Here is a 5,767-nt window from a genome sequence, read left to right as displayed (position 1 = left end):
CTAGCTAGTGGTTGAATCTTGGAATTTTTTTGGTGTTTCTCTGATTAAATAGATACTTATGTACCTAGAAATGATTTTTTGAAAAAATAAAGAGCAAACTATGAGGTAGCTGCAGTTCAAATTTGACCCGCTTCCTACTGAATCAGCGGGAATTTGTCTTTTTCACCAGAGGTGGATCAAATCTTTTTACACCCAACCATTTGGTCAATTGTGCATTAAATATGGCCTAGTATTTTAGAAAAATGACTTTGTCCAATTTTGCAATAATTATTTGGTAGGTTCTTCACAGAAAAACCTCATTTCGGGCACTCGAAAAATGGAAAATGTCTCTTTTGAGCAATGAAAGTGAAAACTCCCCATATCAACATTGTTTGTCATCACAAGATACACACATGTGTACAATATTAATTTATCTTAACAAACTATACGTAGTTAATATGTTGAATGTTTGCCCTAAATAAGAGGATAAAAACTATAAGAAAATATAAGCTGAATTCTGATTGGTGGAATCCGTTGTGGCATGGATCGATGACGTGGCAAACATCCGTCCATCCGCCCATCCATACATCCATCCATCCGTCCATCCAACCCACTGCAGCCTCTCTCTCTCACGCGCGTGAACCCTAGCCAATTCAGATCCCTCCCCACCTCCATTCCTCTCCCCCGATCCAGATCCCTCCGCCGCCGCCCCGTCCTCCTCTCACCTCGCCTCCGCCACCCACCTCTCCCCTCATCGCCGGTCTGCAACTGTCTGCACCCTCCCCTCCCCTCCACTCATCACAAGACAAGAGAAGAAGAAAGGGAGGTAGCTCTATCGCCGGCGGCCATGGCGCGCCTCTTCCCCGTCCCAGATCAGATCCAGCACGCCCCCAACCGCATCCACAGCCCACACCACCGCAGCTCCCAATCCCTCCCACGCAGCCGCCGCCGATGCCTCCTGGACAGCCACCTCGACGGGGCGACGACGGCGACTAGGACGTCTTCCTCCCCCAACAATGGCAACGTTCTTCGCCATCGCTGTGGTCGGGCTGCGGCGACCAGCAGAGGAACTCCTACGGCAGAGGGGGAGTCCTCCCTTGCTTCCTTGTCCACCACGAAGCACACACAGGCAGGGGAGGAGCCGCGGCGTCCAACCTCCACCGCCGCTCGAAGCCGGCAAATCATCTGACGTGTGAGTGCCTTCTCTCCTTACCCCTCCTCTGCTTCTTCCTTCTTCCCCCGAACTGATGTGTGATGTGCACACAGATGCAGTTGAATGGGCCAGGCCATGGAGAGGCTGCAGGGCCATGGACATGCCAAAGAGCAGGACATGCCAGAGAGAGGAGGGCTCTGACCTTGACGGATGCCATGCAATGGAAGGTAGCTCTCTCTCTCTGTCCCCTCTTCTTCCTCTTTGTGCAAGTTAGCAACCCCGAAGATCGATCTACCTCATGTGGTGTTTATGAAACATTTATGCTGATAATGCAAATGCTAACTAGTTGCCATCCGGTTGATTGCTTATTTTATTCAGGTCGGCAAGGCAGCCAGTGGGATGGAGGAGACGAACTCTGCTGCAGCCACGGCCGGCTATGCTTCTGCCTTCGTGGTGGCCTTGGACTTGTGATTGTGGTGTTGTGCTTTGAGCAGTGGCATGATTTACACATTATGGCAATGTTAGGTTTAGGGAAATATGTATTGTTGCTCCTGATTGAACCAGTTGACCAGTACATTGCAGCTAGAACAAGAATATAACTATTTCTTTGCTGCCTCCCAGCCCTTCTGTTGATCTTTTCAACACGATTTTCTGATAATTGAAAACCAGCAACAATTGCACTAAAAAGATTATAGTGAAACCATATTATATCATATGCTCCGTGTTGTATACATATTAAAACCAAAAATAGGAGCAGTTTCAGTCATGCAGATTAGAAATGAATTCTGCTCTGCTTTGCTGTAGGTGTATGCTCTTATTGCTGAATAGTTTGGTGGTATTGTGATGTCACATTTCACCTGTCATAACATGACAGAGAGCTCATGAGTTACAACAAAGTAATCTTAGTTCTTAGTCTGTGTTATTTCAATATAAGTAATCTTCTATACAGTCAAAAACTGATGCACGTGCTACTACCAGTAGTGTTTGTGATTTTGTTTTCCTCTACCAACTGTCAATTAATTCCCTGGTTACTACTATGTAGGGGATGTTACTATTTTAAGTTTCTATACTACTATTTGTGCTGCTGCTGTTTTGTCGGTGTTATGCATATAGGCATGGGAGATGCTATCCTAGAATTATGCACTACTTGAGCTCATATATCTCCATGTAAGTACTGTGATTTATGTTTCTGTCTTGGTGATATAGGAATCGGTGCTTGCTATGTCTTGTGTAGTGGTTTGATTACTTTCTAGTAGATACACATGTACTGGCTATTTATAGTGCTTCATTTGCTACCGCTCCTCCAGGCTCTGCATCGTGCCGAGACATACGTGTCCCGACTCTCCCTCCTCCCTGACGGGCTCTCATCCAAGCTGGAGATAGCCACGTCCCAGACGGCTGCTGCTGGACCCGACCCCTCCTTGTTGCCTGGATGTATCTCGACACCCTCATTGTCGACGACGTCTGCATCGACAGCTACCTCACCAGGTCCCTCAATCTGCCTGTGGCCAGTACCGTTGCTTACATTTTTCATCTGCCCGTAGCATACAATCTTCAACTATACTGGATTGTTGCAGATTCGTGTTGGACAAGGGTAGCTACCCTGTCAACGCCCCACTCAAGGAGACCGTCGCCAGCATCCAGTCCCAGGTCGCCAAGATTGAGGACGGCATGAAGGTCTGCTTATGTGTGTCTTCATTAGTCCTGTTATTCTTCATACTGACCAAATTAATATGAATATAGCATTGAGTTTAATCCACTAAGAGTTCATTCTGTATGTATGAGAGTCCTTGTATAACAACTGGATAGCACAAACCTCGTCTATTTTTATGTCTAGTCCTTTCATGTCTGCTCGCTCTCACATCTGTTGAAATGTACTTAATGGCTCACCACACCCCCTGATTACATGGTGCTTTTTCTGGCAGCAACAATGCAGGGGTGATGGCAACACCTTTCTCCCTCAAAGGATGGCAAGATTGCAACCAACCATGTCGGTATGGCTACAAACTCACATCTACCTTTTACTAGCTAATGATGAACCATTTACATACCCTGATTACATCTCTTCAACAGGGAAATAGATAAATTCTTCACTTGTTATTGTGTCATCTGCTGATTACTTCTTCTATTAATCGCCTAGTGCTCTTGTTAGTGAGATTCATCTAGTATTTTCTTTGCAAAGCACGGAATAGTTTTGAGTAGTTGATCATTGCTTGATGGAACCTTCATGTCGTTAGCTTGCACTACAGTAACCAGATGCAATCCATTTTTATTAAATGCATTCTGGTTAGGATTTTTTCGTGGCTGTTCTGTTTCCTATAGATCTAGATCTGGTCACTACTGAAATTTCATTCTAGGACTTCATCATGTGATTATTAGTTATTTTTAACCAATGCTATTCCTAGCATGTGTACACTCTAATCTCTAGTGATGTTTGTCTTTGTGTTCAGGAGCTCGAGGTCTACAAAATTTGAAGATCGAAACCATATAGCTCTACTCAGCAAAGAGCCGTGTCTTCTGTTTGATTGTAATAGAATGTAAATATTGCAATATTGTAATAGTAGGCATATCTGGGTTGTAATAACTATGTACATATTGTAGTAGACTTAGTGTTATTTGATGTACTACATCTGTACTGTTCCGTTTGAAATAATGATTATGTATGTGATTTGAAAATGTGTGGAATGGGAACCTGACTTGTGGGATCCACTTATGAAAATAATCTAAGCATTTTTGAATTTTCTGTCAAGTGAGCCCAATGTGTGAGAAGATGACAAGTGGGACCAGCTCCAAAATATAATGGCCGAAACAATGTTAAAAGACCCGGCCCAGAAATAAATAAAAGGCTGAAATGGGCTTGGCCCGTGTAACTTACAGAAAAAAATACATTAAAAGGCCGAATTGTTGGGCTAGGCCCATGTAGAAAACCGAATTGGACCGGGCTGAATCTTGTGCCACATCAGCTTGCTACGCTGGATGCCTATGTGGCCTGCGGAGGTTGCTAGTGACCAAAACGCCACAGTGGACATATTTTGGTCATAAACGTTTGCGACCATTCCAGAAGAAAGGTCGCTATAGTCAGTTTAAGACAGGCCAGCTTTTGACCTTATGTTTTTGGTCACAAAAAGGTCACAAATGGAAATTTGTGACCATTCAGTGACCAATAGTGGTGGTCACAAGTTGACATATTTCTTGTAGTGGAATGATGTGTTGGATTTACCATGCCATATTCATACCAAAAAAGATGAAGAGGGGAATATCATTTACCCTAAACACACCACTCGATAGTGTCGTTTCCTGATCCAGCAGTTCCGAGAGAAACAACCAAAGGAGAAGGAAAAGGAGTCGGATAGAGGTGAGGCTAGGGAAGAAGATGATGATGGTTTTTCCAATGTCAATTCCACGCTGATGATTTTTGCTGATGTTGAAAGAAAAAGTCGATTGAAAGTTATCAACAGGGAGGTGAACATGGTTGCTCCGGCAACACCCAGTTATCTGAAGTGGTCCCAAACTGCCATCACATTCGACCAATCAGACCACCCAGCGCATATAGCCACCCCGGGGAGGCAAGCATTGGTGGTCGACCCGGTTGTAGAAGGCACTCAACTGACTAAAGTGCTGATGGATGGAGGCAGTGGCCTGAATATCCTTTACGTTGAAACTTTGAAGGGAATGGGCATTCCGATGCCCAAGCTTAGTGAAACCAACATGAGTTTCCATGGCGTCATACCTGGCAAGAAGGCTCAGTCACTCGGCCAGATCACCCTTGATGTGGTTTTCGGTGATTCCAAGAATTACCGCAAAGAGAAGTTGATGTTTGAGGTAGTGGATTTCAAGAGTGCTTACCACGCTATCCTGGGGAGACCCTCTTATGCACGTTTTATGGCTCGACCATGTTACGTGTATCTCAAATTGAAGATGCCTGGCCCTAGAGGAGTAATTACTGTCACGGGCAATCGGCAGAAGGCAGAAGAGTGCTTCCAAAAGGGTTCAAAAATTGCCGATGCACAGATGGCAGTAGTGGAACTGCAAGAGTATCAGAAAAATGCAGATCCGAGTGATTTGCTGCGAGCCAAGAAACCTGCCACGGATTCTGCATTTCAGTAGTCCGGTGAAATGAAGCCGATTCATATTCACCCGACCGACCCCAATGCTGCTCCGACCCATATCTCAACAACACTCGACAGCAAATAGGAAGAAGCGCTCATCCAGTTCCTCCATGAGAACTAGGACATCTTTGCATGGAAACCTTGTGACTTGTCGGGTGTACCTAGGGGATTGGCTGAGCATCATTTGTGTGTCGACCCAAAAGTAAAACCAGTCAAGGAACATCTCCGATGGTCCGCCGTCCAGAAGAGAAAAGCAATTGGCGAGGAAGTGCCTCGGCTCCTGGCAGCTGAGTTCATCCGAGAGATCTACCACTCCGAGTGGCTCGCCAATGTCGTCATGGTCCCCAAAAAGGATGATTCACTTCGCATGTGCATTGACTTCAAGCATATCAATTGGTCCTACCTGAAAGATCATTTTCCTCTTCCCCGCATCGACCAAATTGTCGACTCGACTGCGGGGTGTGAGCGTTTGTCCTTCTTGGACGCCTATTCCGGGTACCATCAGATCTGACTGTATGGACCCGAT

The 5,767-nt window shown here is 45.4% G+C and overlaps 1 long non-coding RNA gene across 1 annotated transcript; it reads left to right on the top strand.

The window, feature by feature from the left end:
• The first annotated feature begins 2,713 nt into the window (after nucleotides 1-2,713).
• Nucleotides 2,714-3,715, top strand: LOC125506518. The gene is made up of 3 exons (XR_007282677.1): nucleotides 2,714-2,809; nucleotides 3,058-3,126; nucleotides 3,583-3,715. It is a non-coding gene; the product is annotated as an uncharacterized LOC125506518 (long non-coding RNA).
• The last annotated feature ends 2,052 nt before the right edge of the window (nucleotides 3,716-5,767 follow it).

Source organism: Triticum urartu, chromosome 5 (genome assembly GCF_003073215.2).
Source record: "Triticum urartu cultivar G1812 chromosome 5, Tu2.1, whole genome shotgun sequence".
NCBI classification, from domain to species: domain Eukaryota; kingdom Viridiplantae; phylum Streptophyta; class Magnoliopsida; order Poales; family Poaceae; genus Triticum; species Triticum urartu.
Note: the sequence above shows the minus strand (reverse complement) of the source record. Positions and strands in the feature narration are given on the sequence as shown.